Source organism: Athene cunicularia (assembly GCF_003259725.1).
Source record: "Athene cunicularia isolate RWA chromosome 1 unlocalized genomic scaffold, athCun1 chr1_part1, whole genome shotgun sequence".
In the NCBI taxonomy this organism is placed as follows: Eukaryota; Metazoa; Chordata; class Aves; order Strigiformes; family Strigidae; genus Athene; species Athene cunicularia.
In genome coordinates, this window is record NW_020799091.1 from 38605516 (window position 1) to 38625790 (window position 20275).

General features: G+C 36.9%; 1 long non-coding RNA gene across 1 annotated transcript; it reads left to right on the forward strand.

Annotated features, from left to right (window-relative positions):
- Nucleotides 1-921: 921 nt before the first annotated feature.
- LOC113476198 lies at nucleotides 922-18775 on the forward strand. The gene is made up of 3 exons (XR_003397668.1): nucleotides 922-933; nucleotides 1733-1734; nucleotides 18666-18775. It is a non-coding gene; the product is annotated as an uncharacterized LOC113476198 (long non-coding RNA).
- Nucleotides 18776-20275: the final 1500 nt, after the last annotated feature.

Consider the following 20275-nt stretch of genomic DNA (forward strand, 5'->3'; position numbering starts at 1 on the left):
AAGGAAGTATAAACTTCTTACTTTATGATGTTACCTTCTGCTGTATTCAGTACTGTGCAGTAACAGGTTTTACAGACACAGGAGAAGTTTTGACCTTCTACAATTCATGCTGATGACAGCCCTCCCTTCACAGCAGTGCAAAGCTGTTCAGAAGGACTGTATAAGGAATGACAGCTAAGTAGAGATAATACAGATCATTTTCCTGTGTGCCAAATGTGCTATTACTGTACACTACATATGCACTGGGCCTTGGAAATGGCCCTACCAAGCCAACATAGAACGTTTGTGTATGGAAGGGGGGTTGTTGCTTTGGTTTTCTCTTGTATCTTTGGTGGTTTTGTTGTTGTTGTTGTGGTTTTGCTTTTTTTTTTTTTTTTTTTTTTTTTTTTTTTTTTTTTTCAAATTACACATTGCAATTGCAGGTCCAAAGCTTTTTAGCTGGTGGGAATCTCCCCCTCACTGAGGGCTACTGTACAGGCAAAGTTTATTTTGTTCAGAGTGTATTTCCTCTTCTTGTGTACTGTGGTGCCAGGCTTCTTGCTGGCATGTGCATGACCACTGTCTGCTTAGCCTAAGAAGAAACTCAGACAGATTCTACCAAAACAGTGCTTGGTAAAGTTATAGTGGGCCACAGTGTTGCCAGGGTAAGAGCTGACTCAATCCACTGTAACCATGCCATTTAATACTTAGACCTGTGTAAACTATGTTCCACCACACAATTAGAAGTATAGAACAATGATACAAAAAAAAGTATAGTAAATAAAAAAAAAACACAACACAAAAACAAACAAAAAACAACCCAAGCATGTCTGTTAATGTAATACAAATAAATCACTGTTGCTAGTATTTGTTTGGCTGTAAAATAGAGAATGAATATCACTGTGATAGAAGACCTGTATCACCATAGGCTTTTTTGCAAGTGAATGTGAAATGGTGGTTAAATGATATAAAATCAAAATTATAGCATTAGAACTGGTGGAAATAACTCTGCAAGTCGCAGAACACAGAGAATCAGAACAGGCTAGTGAAGTGGTATCACAGGAGACCACTCATTTCTGCCAACATTGCTTAAATTATATTTGATTCTACTCGCATATGATTCAGTAGGATTTTTTTTTGTAAGACTAAGATGTAATTCCTTTACTTATATTTTGTGTTTCCTGAAGTACATAATAGAAGCAGTAAATGATGGTGCAGAAGTATGCCTGGGGAAACTACCCTTAAATATTTAACACTACCTGCCACAAATACCTCTGCTCTACCTTAGGATTGCCAGTCATTCCTGTACAGTAATGTCTGAAAGTGTCATTTATACTTCGTCTGCAGTCATTCATTTTTTAAAAAACTGATTCCAAAATTTCTTATTTTTTATACAGTGATAAATATCTAAAAATACATTTTTTTCTAGTGAGTTATTTATTATATCTGTTTGTAAGCCCAGTACTATCTCTTATATTCCTTGACTCAATAATTTTTCTAAGAGTTGTTTAGATCAGATGAGAGGGTAAGTGGTTCTCAGAGAGCAACAGTGACTATTGTAATAATTTCAGGCACTGTTCCACTCTGATGAGCTGGTTTTGTCAAAAAACTTCCCATTTCATTTTCAGATAGTTTAAAAATAAATGAAAAATGGTTTAAGAAAAGCTACAGGTATGAAGTTCCAGTTCTCTCTCTTTTAAAAATTTTTGTTTAGGTGATTTATGCTTTACTTAGATATTCGTGTTTCTTTTAGCTGTGTTATCAAAATATAGAATTTCATTTTCTGACTTTATTTTTCTTTTTTAAGTTGCTGAAGGAAAAGACTATACCAAAGTTGTTCCAGACCACTTTACTATTATGGGAAGAAAATGTTCTAACAGGTAAAAAAAGATTAAACAATTCAAATTTCACAATAAAAGTAGCATTGTGGAAATGCAATGCTTTATTTTATTACTTTTCTATGTCCTGTTCTATTTTTAATGATGTCCATAATGAGGCTTTCTCCACCTATTTTAGTGTGTTCCCAGCAATTTTCAAAGCTAAAGTTATTTATTATTGTGTATATTTTCTATATGAACAATACTGTTATTTTGATCATTTATTTATGTTAAGCGGTGGCCATTATAGCAAAGTGTATCATCTGTGGTTTCATTTCTGGTGCAGAGGCAAAGTGATTACGGAATTATGAGCAAACCACACTCAGGAGTATTACAAAACATGAAATACAACAAAGTTCAGTAAGTTCTAATTTTACAGGGATGTGATTATCACACAGGAGCTACATCTTGTAGTTACCAGATGTTTCACAATAACAGTAACTCTGGAGTTGCTTCGTTGTTATAACAAGAACATTTTACTGCGGAAAGAAAGGTTGGCATTTTCTCTGCTGGATGAAGATGAAATTGGCAATTTGGAACAGCAGTTTCAACTGAGCTATGTGGTTTACATTGATTAATCTATTGCATTAGAATATTAACCTACCAATCAGAGCTCCATCCTAGAAGTTTTTGAATCTATGCCATATGTCTGGAGCTTAATAAACATTTTCTTTAATTCCAGCTACAATAAAGACTGTTTTCTAAAGGAAAGAATCCTGACCTTTCTCTAAAACATCAGACATTTTGGATCTTAATTTTCTAAAGCAAAGTTATAATTTTAATTTTTGTAGTAGAAAGAATCACTATCTTTCTAAAATCGCAGTGACTCAGATGGTACGTATTCTGACACAACCTAATTAAAGCAGTAGTTCATTAGAGAAGACCTGTTAACATGAATAAAGTACTTGGACTTGTGTTAAAACTGAATGTTCAGGGACAACTTCTGAGACTATTACTCACTTTGGATGGCATCTTTTTTCTGTTATATAAATCCATTCAGATTATACTATCTAGGATGAGTCAAATCTGGCCATGGGAAAGGACAGGGTGTTTACAGAAATTAATACATTCATCCAGAAGGATCTCTTAAACATACACAGTTAAGACAGCTAACACAGAGAGATGCTGCTAAATGCATGTTATTCTTCAGAGGCAAGCCTATCACTTCCTCTGCACAGGAATTTTTCAGCTTTGCTCTAAATGAATTGTAAAGTCAAAGAAAAACTGTTTTTTATATAGTCAGCATCTGAACAGTAACTAGGAGAGTATTTCTGTGGCAGGATTGTCATTAATTGAAACTTAGAGTAAGTACTTCAGAAAAAGTTGATAATAGGTTGCTATTTTTTACATTTATTGGATACCTCTGACATAATGTCAAATAGCAAAAGAAAAAAGGGGGAAAATGGCACTGCCTTGCTCTGATGAAATGACATATATGTAAAAATTCTCATCCAGTCATAAAAAAAGTAAAGAAATCCATCAGCTGAAACTGAGAAGCATTTGCTTGGTAAGCCACAGAGAGATTACTTACTGACTATCTTAAGAATGTCAGGAAAACCAGGAATTTAAAAAGACTATAAATAATGTTGTAAGAGAAAGTAGGGATGTAAATTATGAATATTAATAAGATTAGTCTAGACTTTCAGCTAGATTCCTAAACTGCCACAGAAATAATAAAATTTATGCTGGCTGAAGAGCAGGTCTAATGTTGTGTTTTAATTATTTTGAAAAATTCTACTCTTTATGATTAAATTAAATGTAAGCTCTTCGGTTATTTTGAACTGTAGTATAATTTCTTTTAAGTATACCTTAATTAGCAATCGTTACTTTTTCTTTGTTACCTAAAATTAAATGTATCAGATTGGCTTCTAACCAATGAGTTCTAGTGGTGGCTTGCATTTTTTCTTTCATTCCATAGCTAGTGGCAGCAAAATAGAACTTCAAGTATGGACTATGGATTTTTTTTTTTTATCCTGAAGGATAAATCTGTAACTCAAGATTGGTAATATTCCATCCTTTAAAAAAAATACACCCTCCCCCCCAAAATAAAACAAAACCAAAAACAAATTCCCAAACAAATGAATATTTGAAGATTTTTTTAAAGTTTGATTTGATTAACTGTAGATCCTGAATTAATTTAAACTAGTATAATTCATTTAACTTAAAAGTTCATTGATGCACAATAAGGAAACCATAATTCAGCAGCAAATTCTTCTTCTTTTTTGTTATTAGTCTTGCTTACACTTGATAGTTTTTGTAATCTCAAACTTCTGGGTATAATTTTGTTAAATTTGACCTGCATACTTATTTGAGTTCATGACTAATTAAGGCTAGTGATGTAGTGTAATTGGGTTGCAGGAACATACCATAGTACATATTTCTAAGTCCTAATTCCTTTTACACTCAGCAGAGAGAAAGGCATTTTTTTAAGAAGGACTCAGCCTGAGTAGTGTTCTAAATTGGAACAGATTAACTGCCTCTAAGGGCACTTATTTCTCTCCATTAATATTGAATGTAGATTTAAGGGTTCTAGTCTAGCTCTAGATATCTATGTTGCAGATATCTAAGTTTGGAAAGTTTCACATCTAAAGTATCCTACTACTTTTACATCCCAGAAGTGAGAATAAGAGCCTTCACATAGCTGTTTCCATTCCTCTACCAAGGAAACTGGCTTGGAAACCTCTACAGAGTCATTAAATCTTTATTTCCTAACAGCTTCCATCTGTTTACTCAAAATATACTCTTGAACTTGATTTTTTTTTTTTTTGTATGAGGACAAAATATGGCTGATTGACAATATAGAGCAAACTCTCATTTGAATCCTTTAGAGTTCACGATACTGTCTACACAGAGGAAGAACATAGATAGTTTTGTCAGTTGAATATGGCATCTGGCCGACTGCCTTAAGATCCTGTCATAATTGTGCCATTAATAGTTTCATGCTTTTCATACAGAAGATTTTTGGCACTGAAGAAGAAAACTTCAGAAAACTAATGGTCTGAACTTATGCATAGAGGTTATTAGTAAAGATAAAACTCAGTAGTTGTCATGTCTACCAAAACTTGCTTGAGTCTATACCCTTTCCTAAGATAGGTGCATTTTAGACCTTTCCAGAATAAAATGGTTAACATCTAAAAAAATCTTATTTTCAGTAAATCTGTTTATTTCCTTTGGAGTCAGAGGAAACACACTGACTTTAAAATGCTAAGGTCAGTCATGTCATTTGGAAGACAGCTATGTCTAGCACGAGACTTTTATGGTGTTATAACACAGGTATTTAGTGACTGAAAAGTAGAAGGGTCAGCGTTTTTTCCATTTCAATATCTTCTTCAGTTAAAGGTAGTCAGTACCTTCATCTTTTTTTCCAGTTGTCTGACTCAATTTACTTTAGAACTGTAGCGTTTACTCAAAGATCTTAATGCTGCTTCAAATTTACTGAAGAAATTTGCAGGAAAATGGACATCCCACCTGCATTGCATTGCTGCTGTCTCCTGCTTCCCTAAGCATCACTTGGAACTCATACATCCCTGACACTGCAGCATTGCTTCATCATGATCCTTCATGCTAGTTCTAAGAAGCTGGAGGATAGACAATGCACTGTGGAAAGGCAGTCAGCAGTTTTCATTATGCTCATACATGAACTGAGGCATAAGCTGCTACTGCAAATGTGTGCTCCTATAAATTGAGAAAACAAAAATTGATAACTGTCTCCCATTCAAGTTTTCTGTCACAGAGAATAAATATAGGGAGAAAACAGACATTTACAGAACCCATATTTTATTTACTCAAAATTTAAGAAAAGGGGTACTGATTCTAATTGCTCAGAGAAATTTCATTAGAGAACTGCAGATTCCTTGAAAGCACTGTAGATATCCAGCATGCAGCAGAAAAGTGATGGCACTTGACACAGAAAGAAAAAAAAAATCAACTTGACAATCAATAAATTGTAGAACAAATTTTACTATAGAAATGATTAATGGATTCCTTATTTCCATATGTTTAACAAAGTATCTCTGCAACAACAACAAAAATAATTAAAAGTAATAATTCTTATTGAAAATATTTGTTTAAAAAGTTTAGAAAATTTTACACTGTTTCTCACTGATATATTTAGTGTCCAACCCTCTTCTCTCGGTAAAAAAAAAAAATTAAAAAAAAAAAATACTATGGAGATGGGCTAGTAGGAATGGAAAATTGAAAATTAGATAGCAATAACCTAAAGCTGTAAGTAAGGCACAAGGGAGCTATACATTTTGATTGATATAGTTCATATTTTCATTAAATAAAGAAGTAAGAAATTCATCCCCAAGCACAAACCCAAAAGGACGTGGAAAGACAAATGTAAAGTAAGGAGATACAAATTTTCAAGCAGGCCAAATATCCACGGATTTGGAAGGAGAGCTATTTATGTTACCTGAATAGACAAAAGATATTGAAATGAAGAAATAAGATCCAAAGGAAAAGTATGTTTGTACACCTCAAGCTTTTGAAAACAATAGAAGAAAACTATCTGGACATTAGTCAGGTTGATATGTAAATTTTATGTACTCTATAAAGATTTTTGAAGGACATCTTCTGAAGATATCATGTCCTTTGATGTGCAAGACTTGTTAAATCATGATGGGTAAAATTTACTTTAGAGATGTCTTCTTGGCCTTGTTATGGTGATGAAAATTCTTTACTCACACTTTATCAAATGGGGAAACTGATAGCTTGGATAAATGTTGCCAAAACTAAACATGTATAACAAAGGCATTCATACTCAGGTTACTCATGACAGGCTCTCTTTACAGTTAATGATACTCCAGGAAACTATTTCATTCTAAGGTAGGTCAGGTATTCCCTAAAAGTATCTGTCTCTTGTCAGCACACATGAAGGAAATCTTGCTTGGCAGACATAAATACTGCGAGTGTTTGAAACCGAATTAAATGAATTTCACCCAATAAGATATGTTCCTGTTATGTGCTCTACTATAGTCTGCCCACATTTTTTCAGATGTTAGTAGCTTCTGTTCCTTGAAACACCTATTATTCAACCAACCTTTGTCAGAACCAGTCCTCCAGAGCTTTCACAACCTCATCTCCGTTGACTTGCTTCTGGCATAGCTGCTCAGTCTGTCTCGCAGACCCATCACTGAGCAGAAACCTTCTCCAGTTTATCAGGAGTCTGTCAGACTTGAGAAAATCTCATGAACTTTTTTCAGCTGATAGATCTTTTCTTTTGATTATTTCTGGCCATTGTTATTCCTATGTAGTTGTCCCTTTAAGCTTTTAGCATTAATTCATATGTTTGATACAGATATTGTCAATTAATCTCAAATATATAAAATTCATTAAAAACTCATTTAAAAATTCATTAAAAACTTCTCAGGTAGAAGGGACTTCATGGGATCATTTTGTCCATAAATTTTCTTTAAAATTTAAATTCTGTTAGGTAACAGAACAGGCTTAATTCATGTAAGAGCTGAGATGATATTGCAATTCAAGGCCAAATCTAATCTCACTCTCCAGTACAATGTCCTACTTTAAATATTACACTGGGACATAAATAATTATGTTAGAAAGTCTCTTCCTAGCATTGCCAGAGCCTTACTTTCTGATGCTGATAAAAATCACAGAGCGTGGGATTTACCTGATTTAGATTCCATGGGTTCAGTTTTCATACATGGAGAGAAATAACTGCTTTAGAGCTCAGTTTGCCTGACCTGATTTATACATCTTCAAATGTTTTAGAATAAGATTAAATCTGAGGTACCTAACTTTAATATTAGTGCTGCACTGAAGACAGATTATAAAGAGAACATATCTATATCAAAACCCCAATCTATCTCAGATAGAGCACGCTAAAGTTAGTTGGGATGAATGCCACTGCCTGTGTTTCTATACATTCCTTTCCTCATTTTTAAGACTTGGCATAAATACAATTACAGAAGAAAATAATTTTAGAGATCTGCAGTAGAATACAAATGAAATACAAATTACTAAGCATTGTGGTTAATTATCAAATATATAGTTTCTTCCTAACACGTTACTTCCTTCTTTCATTTTCTACCATCCCCACAAACTCAGCTTTCATTACACCATGTTTTTTCTATCTTAAAAAAAAAAAAAAATTTAATTTTTTCTTTGTTACACAGAGCAATTCCATCATTTATGGATATGAGCCTTATTTTGCAAACTTTATTATGTAAAAATACTCACTAAATGCAGCAAGCCTGCTCTTTAATATCTGTAAAAAATAAACCATTTCTCTACTTTGGCTTTGCACAGGTAAATATTTAATCTCCTTTTTGATAACTTTATGAAGGAAAGGTTTATTTTCTTACGCAAGTCTTGGAGATTAAGAAATATGCAGAACATATTACAGTTCCAAGTGATTTTTCTGCTCATTTATTGTAACTGAGACAATGCAAATCTGGGTTCAGAAAATGCCTAAGTTAATGTATAAAGTGTTAAAAGGCAAGATAGGTTTTAAGATTCTGTTGAAGAATAAGATATTAACCTTTATATGACTTAAAAATACTTACTAGAATTTTGATGATGAATCTTAACTGAGTCTAAGTCAATAATAAATTTCTTAAAAATGAACATTACTTTAACAGAAATTAGCATATCATGTAACAATAAAAGGAAATAAATACCCCACTGATTGCCTCCTGCCTTTTGGTGTTTAGTTATTGCATTCTGTCTCTGCATTCAGCAGGGCGTAATGGAAGGGTTTATTTCTTATGTGATTAAAGTCACAGCTGTTCCCACTTATTGGATTGCTTTAACCCACAAAGTGTGTGTGAAAGGGTTGATTCTCCATTTTATAATGTAGTTTTAAAGTTCCTCACATTACTGCTGAAAGGAAAAAATATCACTCTTAATGAAGTCCCTCAACAGTGCCTTCATTACATTCACATGATGATGATCATGTAAAGGAAAGACTTGCATTCATCCCTGGAGTAACCCCACTGTGTGGATGCTTTTTTCCCCAAAACACTCTAGGATTATATTTTGTAATTCTATAGCAAACATAGCTTTACTATTTTAATCTAAGTGCAGATTTTTCTTTGTAATGTGGCATATTTATTTAAGCTAGGGTAACGTGCAATAACCTACTTTAATAATGTGGGAAGGTAACAGAAGCCAAACAATGTGTTATGGAGTGTAGCAAATAACTTAAAGCACTATTACTTCTTGGCTAAAACTAGTCCTTGCAACCAAGCTGAAGCAAACCAGGACATGTTCTGGGAAAGCATGATAGGAGAGATCATCTGTTACTAAAGGTTGCAGGGTATCTGCAGGTCTGATCAGCAAAGACTTATTTAGCTAAATACTAACATCCACGACGTAAACAGCCCCCAGGCATTACATCACTCTCAAAACTTTGGACAATGTCTGAAGGCAATCCATAAACAAAGCCACGCTCTTTACAATGATCATACTATTGCCCCAGAGTGAATGGGATGGGTAATTTAACTTGGACCACAGTTTATCTCAGGGGAAAGCCATCTTTCTGTACAACCTACTCGTTTTAGTACTAGTTTTCTCCATGACAGCCCTTCAGCCATTTACATTTTCTTTTGCATTTTAAGAAAAAGAATCTGATGTCTACAGTTTTTATCAACTTCTCATGCATCTGAAATGCCTAAAAAGCAGCCATCGACAAATTTTCTCTGGCATGACTCTTGCCCATGGGCTGCAGCTTTTCCTGAGATGCCAAATTACAACAGTGAGGGCTTCTTCCCATAGAGACATGGACTTTGGGTACAACCACATGCTCTGGTGTGGGATTCTCCACGGGCTGCAGGTAGGAATCTGCTCCACTGTGGACCTCCGTGGGTGGCAGGGGGGTGGCCCAGCCATCTCACCATGGGCTGCAGGGGGAGTACACCAGTGCTCCTCTCCCCTTCTCCTCCTTTCTTACACTGACCCTAGTGTTCACATAGATATCCTCCCCTCAACTCCTCCTCATAACTTCAACTCCTCCTCTCAGGTTCCCCTTCTTAAGTACATTATTGCAGTGATGCAGCCACCATCACTAACTGGTTTGGCCTTGACCAGAGGCAGGTCTGACTTGGAGCCAGGGGAACTTTGAGAAAATTCTCAGAGGGGGCTACTGCTGTAGCCTCCTCCCCCACTACCAAAACCCCTTGCACACAAACAAACACAGCACAATTCTCTAAGTCCTTCATAAAGGTGCAAGACACAAACAAATAAAGGTGATGAGTAACATCCTGCTTACATATAGCTTGTTCTACACAGTTCGGATAAATTGTACCTTATAAAGAGTACTTCAGTTGCAGAGGAGTCCTCGGGACCTTTACTAGTACAAGGATGTAGGCTTTGTATTGATGTGGCATTACAGGCTGTCAGGACTTGTCTGGCTTTTGCTTGATCTGCGATAATTTTAGCTTATTGTAAAAATTTCCTGGCAATCAAGTGAATATTGCATGACTTGTTGCAACTGAAGCCCTGGGAACACCACATATGGTTAAGGTCTCACACATAAAAGTGGTTACTCTGCAAAACCCAAGAGACTCTTGTGTCAGCTGAGGCTGGAAGAAGCTGTTGAACAGCTTCTGAACTTCAGCTAGGGGTGCATGAGAAGGAACAAGAGTGTGATAAGAAAAAAAGTGAAAATAAACTCAAGTCAATGCCAACACTGAGGAGGAAGAAACAAACCCCTCCCCAACCTTGTGAACATCATATTCTTCTAAAGGAAGACCTCAAGGTACTATAAACTTGTCATTACCCACACCCTCATCCTGCCTGAGGTAGACTGATGTCCTGGTTCAGCCCCAGCAGAGAGGGGGAAGGGATCTCCAGCTGGGTTATTCATACCATGCTGACGTCAGGTCCAGTGGCAGAACCTCTTTACTTTCTCTTTGGCTTTTTGGTGTCGGTACCCATGCATCGGCTTTGTTCCGTGACCATTTTGTGGTATTGCGTGGGAACTTTTTTCCTTTATGGCTTTGGTGATGGGGAGCACGGGGCTGTCTGTAACCATTGTGGTATTTCTCTGTATATCTTTTGTCTTGTTTACTTTTGTTACTGGTTATTGTTGTTATCATTGCCACTGTTATTGTTCAGATTTTTTATCACACTGTTGTATTAAATTTCTTCTTATTTTAACCTGGGGTTTGCGCCTCACTGCCAGCCTGACCGGCTGAGGGTGGGGGAGGAAGAACAGCAATGTGGTCTCCAGTCCTGGCAGGGCCTAAACCACCACAACTGGTGAGCCAGCTTTAGGATTCAGACTGACACTGAAAGGGTATGCATAACACAGAAAAATGGGTAATCACTGTGAACAATTATTTTGTATAACAATTTATGAATAAGGCTCTTCCTGTTCTAATTAGACAGTTTGGAATATTATACTGCTTAAACACTAAGTAGACTAACAAAAAATCATGGCTCAGTCTAGCTTGTACATTCTCTTTGGCCTGTAGCAAGATTTTGAGTACAGCTTTGTTTCCAGACTATCCTTTAGAAAAGTGTAGTCTGGTGTTATTGAAAAAATGGCTGCTGCAAGAATAGTATTTAGGGTTTTTCCACAACCAGTAAGACCAGAATTCAGTTTGTTTACTTTTCTATTCAAAATACCTAGGAAATGTTTAGTGCTAAAGTTATTTATCTATTTTATAGCTTTTGCATTCTTTGGAAAGAAAATCACTACAGAAGCATGAAGTCAACAGAGAAAATGTCCACTATTTCTTAGGAATGGATGGATATCCAGGTCCAGAGATATTTTCCTAGACCACTGTCTCAACCCACATGGTTTTGATTTCTCCGAGATCCTGCATACCAGTGAAAGAGCCAGTCTCTGCTCAGCAGAACTGCAGGGTGGGCCGAGTCATGACAATGACTCAGAGGAAGTATTGTGCTGGTGACTTTATTACTTGACCGCTTTAGTAAGTGAACAGAGACAATTTGGCAACAATCTACTGATGACTATCCAAGGAATGAATAAAGACACTTTGGTGATGAAACAATTTCCTAACAATCCATTAATGATCAACTGATCACAATTCAGATTGTACAAAACCTATATACATAGATATATGCAAGACAGAGAGAGTGCAGAAAGAGGAAAGAGAGGAGGGGATAGGAAAAGGACCCTTGGATCCCACATTGTCATAGAGAGGCCAGCTTGGTTTCTAGGCGGTGTGTCGACAAAGACACATGTGGGATGTTGCCTTTATATAGTTGTTCTTACGAAAAGGCAATAGATAGTTCCAGAAGGTTCTGTTTCTCTAGCTTGTACCTGCACAGTTAGGCAAGTTCTGTCTCTGGGCAACCACAGGAGGGAGGGAAAGGGAAACAGTTTGCTGCCCCACCTCTGCAGAACAATCTCTGCTTCTCCCCCACAGGGTGTCCCCTTATTAAAAAGAAGTATTTATATTTTAGAAGTCTAGTTCTACATCTACAATTTTATATAGGTTCTGTAGCACAATCCATAAGACAGCTCATTAAACACTTTAAGTTGTAAAATTCCATTCCTATCTTTATTGTGGACAGTATATACTTGATTAAAGTTGTTATGAAGGACTTGAAGTACATTACAGATAATCAAATGTTGCAAATTAGTGTAGGGAGTATGTTGCAACCTATGTATTAGTAAACTAGCTTCAGTGAGTTTCTTTCAACTCTCCCCTATGGATTTCTCTCCATTTGACACTCTTAAAGAAATGCATGCATATAGAAAAAAATGTTCATCCCCCAGAACTGCTCCTTAAGCAGTCAGTGTTAATGACTTGTCTTTATTCTACATCCACAGAAAAAGAATTAACACCTGCTAAAGGTGAAAAAAAGAATACAAGAACAGAGAAATTCATATGGTATTTATTGAAAGTATTCTCCTTGAAAAGCACTATAAAAAGAGGTTTTATGCCGGGAGAAGAGAGTTTTACTTTGCTTTCATTATGGATCCTTAGGTTCTGTAGGGTTAATAATCTGCATCCTTCCACTGAAAGTGAGTATGAAGATCTCAGAGATTTAACATTATCCTTCCCTCCCTCCCTTTTTGTTATGAAAAAGGAAGATAGGGGCCTAAATTACTTTTCATCCAGTCCACAAAAAGACTAAATTCAGAAAAGAAATAGACCTGAGAAAGTTGATGGAAAGAGTTTCATATTAATTATCCAAAAAGGAGATGGCTGCAAAAAGCCTTCTAAAATCCAATGCACTTCAGATTTAATCCTTTTATGTCATCATTTCTTGGCACACCAAATTAATGATTTTAAAAAGAAAGAAAATGAGAAGACAGAACTATGAGATGGGACCAGTGAAAAGAGGTGTGATAATACAACTGCAAAAGAAGGTGAGAAAGTAGAAAAATATTAAAAAACTAGAAAGACATTCAAGATATTTGTAGTAAAAGGATCAAATGATAAGTACAAAGTGTTGAGAAGAAGGTGAGAAATGCTGGTGGGTATTGGGAAAAAAACAGGGGAAAAGGACCAATAATTGAATGAAGAAGTAAAATCTTTAGTGTTGCAAGTTGAGCCAGAGTGAGAGGACAGGGGAGAGAAGGGTATATAGACATATAAAATCTTTTTTTTTTTAAAAAAAAAAAAAAAAAAAAAAAAAAAAAAGTAACATCATATAAAAAGGGAATTAATAGACTTTAAGTGAAATAACTGAGATGTAAGTGAAGGTAAAAACATAATGAAAATGACTGATGTAATTGGTAGTTTTCACAGAAGTAAGCATATTGCTATAATACTAAATCACGACATTGTAGGTGAATACACATCTAATTAGAAGGATCTGGTCCAAAGCAATTTGTAACAGTTGGAATCTTTGTACTGATTTCAGTTTTGTATTAGATACTGTCTAATGCTGATGAACTATAATCCATGGGGCAGATCATCAGGCACTTTAAGTTCTCAGAACTCCCTATCTTAAAACTCGGATAAGGATTTCTCCTTCAGGTAAAATTAGTGAAATGCAAAATAAATAACAAATGCATTCTTTCCGCCATGGTCTCCTCCACCTGCTGCAAGGGAATCCCTCCTCCAGTGCCTGGGGCACTTCCTCCCCTCATTCTTCACTGACTTTGGTGTTTGCAAGGTTGAGTTTGTTTTCTTTTCCTTACTACTTACACTGCTGTGCAGCATTTTGCCACTTCTTAAATATATTTTCCCATAGACATCAACAGCTTGCTGCCACAACCAGTACAACAGGCAAAATTCAGTGCTCAAGAAAGTTCCCTATCAATCATATTTAATTCCTTAATATTTTTCATAGATTTTCCATCCTTGTTGAGAAACTCTATTCCTTCCCTCTCCCTTCTGAAACAAGACATTGAAGATCCCTCCATAAGAAAGGGAAGTAGGATGGAGAAAGTCAGAGTCAAAAACTGGGGAGACAGATGACTGAGCAGACAGCATGACTGGGTGAGGGAAAAATCTGTTAGGACCGACAAAATAATACTTCAGGAAGGCATTGGTATATTATAGGTATTGTTATTAATAATTAACAGGAAGAAACTGACAGTGTGTTCCATGCACTTGTATTTAGTATAGGTGGCAAGGTTTTGTCCACTGCGAGGGCAGGCTGGGGCTGTCCTGTAGTGAACAGAGCCAGTTTCAGCCATCTCCAGTGGACCCACTGCAGGGCACAGTTCAGCCTGCCAATGATGATACTGGCATCTCTGGGAAAACATATTTAAGAAATGGTGAAATGTCACACAGAAGAGTGAGTTAAAAAAAGAAGAGTGATAAACAACCTAAGGTCAGTGAAGAAGGAGGGGGGTGAGATGCTCCAGGTGCCAGAGCAGAAATTTCTTTGTAGCCCATGGAATAAATCATGGCAAAGCAGGTTGTTGCCCTGCAGCCCATGGAGGGCAACACTGGAGCAGACACCCTTCTTGCAGTCCTTGGAGGAAGCCCACACTGGAACAGGTGCACATTCTCTAAAGGAGCCTGAGGAGAGTCCACACTGGAGCAGACTTATCCTGAAGGACTGCAATGCATGGAGAGGAGCTACACTGGAGCATGGGAGAAATGTGAGGAGGAAGGAACAGAAAAGGGGATCTGTAATGAACTGGTTGCATCCCCCCCATCCACCATCTCCCTGCACTGCAGGGAAAATGAAGTTGAGCCCTATATATTGAAGGGGAAAGAACTTGAGCCTCAGAAAAAAAAAGGGGGAGGTGTCAGTAAAGTGGTTTAGTTTTTGTTTCTTACCACCTAAATCTATTTTAATTGACGATAAATTAAACTGATTTTCTCCGTGTCAAATTTGTTTTGCCATTGATGACAATTGGTAAGTAATCTCTCTGTCTTTCTCTCAATCCACAAGCTTCTTTATTTTACTTTCTCCCCATGACCTGTTGAGGAGTAGGAGTAAGAGAGCAGCTGGGTTGGTGTCTGGCAGCTGGCCAAGGTCAATCCACCACAGCACCATGTAGATACACAGTGTCACAATGACTACCTGTGTATTTCCACCCTTCTCATGTGTGTGTGCTTTCTTGATCTCATTCTGTCTAGATAAATGCATGTAATAAAGAAGGCATTTAGATATATTTCTCCTATGCTTTATATCATACACAGTAATACAACCTTTGTTTACATTTACATGGCCCAAGAAAAATGTATGCCCAGGCCTCACACCTACTCCTCTCCCACACCTGAAGTCAAATTTATCCCTATTTTAAGAATATAATTCAAAGCTGACTAGACAATTACTGCATAACAACAATTTTAGAGAAGTAACATGAAATCTTAAGCCTGATTCTCTACTGTTTTATCCATAATGTGACAAAATGTACTACAGCAAAGAAGGCAGACCACAGGGAAAAGGAAAAGTAAAAAAATGCAGCTTCCCATCTTTAGCTGCAAGCTGTGTTTCTCAATTAGATACCATAAAATGATCTATATGAATCTGAGTGATAACATTAACACACAGCTAAATTAAAAATTATTTATGTTGGTCATCTTAAATGAGAACAAAATATTTTTTATCCATTGGGGGATTCAAGACCGTCTTTTCTTCAAATGTGTTCTGCATGCTTATCCTAATTCCTGACTGGGGACTCTACACATTACTAAAATTCAAATGTTGAATCATAATAATTATGTTAGAGAATTAAAAAAACAGTATTGGGACTAATTTTGTATCCTTCCACTTGAAAATCCATTCTCCCTTAGTTATCTTCAGTCAAGCCATACAAGACTCACAGGGAGCCATAAAAGGAACTAAAAATAACCTTACATAGCTTTTCTAGGCATAAAAATGTCATACTTTCACCTCAGAATCTTCCTGGGACAGAATTAAATTCTGTGTATGTCCCACTTGGACAATGAAAATTTTCTTTTCCAAAACCTTCTTTTTAGAATTACTTTTTATGTACAATTAAGAATAAGTGCACATAATCTCCTTTAAACATTTTTAGGCTCATAAATAGCCTGGTAGTCTGTGCTGGTGTCAGTAACAGATGCACGAGTGTAACGAGTTGTAAGATGGTTAAGTGGTAAATATTCACAAGGCCAAGAGCAAGTGGGGCTCTTCAGTAGGAGTGTGTAAGAAGATATGTTTCATATTAGACTTCAGACCCCAACTGTGTTGACTTTATTCATCATAATTGAACTGATTTTACATGAAAAGAGAGGATGCTTTTGTGTTAAGACTTGATAACCTCTATGTAAAACCTCTCAAAGTTTAAATAGAACAATATGATTTATGTTTTTTAAAGATAAACTTTTGCTTTCTCCATGTGAGGGCTAACTGAGAACTACTGTTATACTCTAGTTTTTCATTACTAGAAGTCCTTTGAAACAGTGGAGTTATAGCAACCAAATAGGTTAATGATGAGGAAAATTAACCCTTTAGTGAAGCACATATGCTGAAATTTCCAGTAATACTGTGCCCTCAGAATACAATATCAGGAAGCACTGCAAAATTAATGCATTTATTTTCAAAGGTAAATAATGCTCTAATCGTAGTTGCTTATCAATACTAATAACAACTGTCACAATCATGAAAAAGTAGCCCAGAGCCATATTATTAAAATAGCAGAAAAAGAAAGGAAGAACGGAAAAGGCACATGATATGACTTTGAAGGAGAATCTAATGATTTAAACACAAAACCAGAAATGCTTCACACATTTATGCACCATGGCAATTTTATAAACATTTCAGTTTTCCTTCTCATTGCATTTTGTACCTCTCAAAATGAATTGATATTCTTCAGTTGTGCTTCATTTCCATTTTGAAAGAGACAAAGAATTTCCTGCATGAAAATACTCCAGAAAGATTTCCAGGGTTAGCTTTATGAAAAAGACATTTTCAAATCAAACACAATTGTTGTAATACATTCTACATCTTGCATCTACATCTACATTTTGCATCTAGATTAGCATCAAATTATTTGTATTGAACGGTTTTATTCTGCCAGTTAAAAATTAATCATTAATATTGTGTTGGGTTTTATGATCTCATAAGCAGTGCACAAAGTACTACAAGTAAGCATGTCTCTTCAGGCTGAATAGAAAATGGATACTGTACAGTCTTGCTAGATTCTCCCCCTGCCAAGATTAATACAAGTACTTACAGTTTTTATGACACATGAAAATGTTGAGATGGGAGAGTTGTTTTTTAGCAATCTTCCTCTTCATTTTTTTAGCAATCTTCCTCTTCAAAGAAAAACATTCCTAAAACCAAAATCCACTATTTTACATGTAGACTGGGAGATATTTATAGAAATGTTTGAGTGGCTTATTTACATACAGAGTACTGCATTTCCTCATTGGTTTCCAATTCCTTCGAAGTTCAATCTCTTTCAGAGTGGGGGTTTTTTGAAAGAAAAATCTTAGTAATTTTAAAAGAAAATGAAGGCATGCAACCTCCTTGAGGAATAATATTTGAGTGAGCTTTCTTTTATATTTTTTATTTGCTATCAGACAGTTTTCACATTTGAAGCTATAAAACTCTGAGAATTTCTTAAAGCATTCAGTATTTTATTTGCAGATCCTGGAAACTGGGCAGACCTTGAAAATGTAAGGCCTGATTTTTTAAGGTCTTATGACTCATATAATCATTCCCACCTGTAAAAGGGAATACAATGCTAATTTCTGGTAAACAGGTATGATTTTTGGTTTTTTTTCCCAGTCAGATATATCAGGGCAGTATGCTGCATCCACTTTGAAATCTTCTGCCACAATCATAATAAACACAAAACCTGCAGCGTTTAAAAAACTGCAAGGTCCAGTACTTCTCTTGAGTCCACTAATATGTCTCTTGTCTTTGACTCAGGTATTGACTTGCAGAGAAGATTATGGCTAGGAGAAGGTGGAAGGAGGTGAGAAAGCAGAAACAAAACTCTTATATATTTATATGTGTGTGTATGTATGTATATGCATGAATTTATGAATGTTAGATTTAAAAACAACCACCCTGATGCATACAGTTTTCCATCCCTGCCAAGTGCCTGCATCTTAAGATCTAATCAATTGGAACATATATTTAGTGTTAGTCAATTTACAGGGATACCATGGGGATCAATTTATCACAAATTGTTCATTGATTTCGTAATTGACATGCTTTTACCAAATCATGCAAATGGCAATTACATTACTAGTGGCTTTAGTAGTTTAAACTAGTTTATAGAAAAGAAAACTGCATAAATAAATTAACAATAACACTATTTCAAACTAGTATTACTACAGCTTTTTCTCGACATTAATAATATAGCATGAGTAATTGTGAGTATCTGAAAAGAGTGCATGCCTTAGTTATCTGTCTAGAGGTAAGATTATACTACAGTCAAAAGGGCCTTGACTCATTTGCTCACAAATATGAACATTTACAGAGTCATAGAATCACAAAATCGTTCAGGTTGGAAAAGACCCTTGGGATCATCAAGTCCAACCATCAGCTTTACTCTACAAAGTTCTCCTCTACACCATATCTCCCAACATCTCATATAAGTGACTCTGTTTTGCTGATTAAGGATACCAATTAAATTTACAGACCAGAGTGAAAAGGTGTCTTTTACTGGTGATAACCAAATAATGTAACAATGTAATACAGAAAACATGCGTAAGAAAAGGCAGAATAGTGCACCTAAAGCAACAAACAGGAAAATACAGGGTAATGCATCCAATCGTTACTACATGAGAGAGAGGACAGTGATGAAGAAAGCTCCATCACCACTTGCATACGTTCCCATCACCCAGCCCCGCAGTGGCTGCACAGCCCCGGTTACAGCGAGGGTTTGGGGAGCCTGTCCCGGCAAGGGGGAAATCCTACGTGGTGCCTCCACCTGTAGGTGAGGCTGCCAAAGTCGCTGTGAGCGGGTCCAGCCTGATATACCAGAGATCGACAGGCCGGAATAGCTGGCACCTTTGTTTTGACCAGAAAATTTCCTGGTTTCATTCTCCTGTTGGTTTCCACCCAAAGCCTGGCCAGGGCTCAGGGGAGGGAACCAAGGGAGTTTCTAACTAGGCCAGATACTTGGCCAAGGCTAAACAAGGGAAGTTGGATACATTCTCTCCTCACTACCGATTATATTTTGTCTAAGCTGCATCTTTCCCTAGCGAGCTTACATACTTTGTTAATGATTACACACTAAGCGTCTTCGGCTTGGGGCCTGTTGTTCAGGCTTCAGTATTTCAATGCTTCAGCACTTTTTACAGCAGCACAAGTGGGTTGTTATAACTTAGTACAATACCTACAGCACAGTGGTTGTCAGTTATAAAATATACAGGATTCATCTATAGGTCATCTCAGGCTTGGGCTGGTTGTCCAAGCCTTAGCACTTCAGACCCTTAAACACATCCAGGGATGGTGACTCCACCACCTCCCTGGGCAGCCTATTCCACTGTCTGACCACTCTCTCTGCGAAAATTTTTTCCCAGTCTGAGCCTCCCCTGTTGCAGTTTAAAGCCATTCCCTCTTGTTCTGTCACTAATCACCTGTGAGGAGAGACCAGCACCAACCTCTCTACAATGTCCTTTCAGGTAGTTGTAGAGTGATAAGGTCTCCCCTCACCCTTCTCTTCCTCAAACCGAACAGCCCCAGCTCCTTCAATCTCTCCTCACAGGATTTGATCTCCAGGCCCTTCACCAGCTTCCTTGCCCTCCTCTGCACTCGCTCCAGCACCTCGATATCTCTCTCGTATTGAGGTGCCCAAAACTGGACACAACACTCCAGGTGTGGCCTCACCAGTGCAGAGCACAGGGGGACTATCACCTCCCTACTCCTGCTGGTCACACTATTTCTAACACAAGCCAGGATGCCGTTGGCTTTCTTGGCCTCCTGGGCACATTGCTGGCTCATGTTCAGCTGCTTGTCAATTAGAACCCCCAGATCCTTCTCTTCCAGACATCTCTCCGGCCACACCTCCCAAAGCCTGTAGCCATGTAGGTGGTTGTTGTGGCCCAAGTGCAGGACCTGGCACTTGGCCTTATTGAAACTCATCCTGTTAA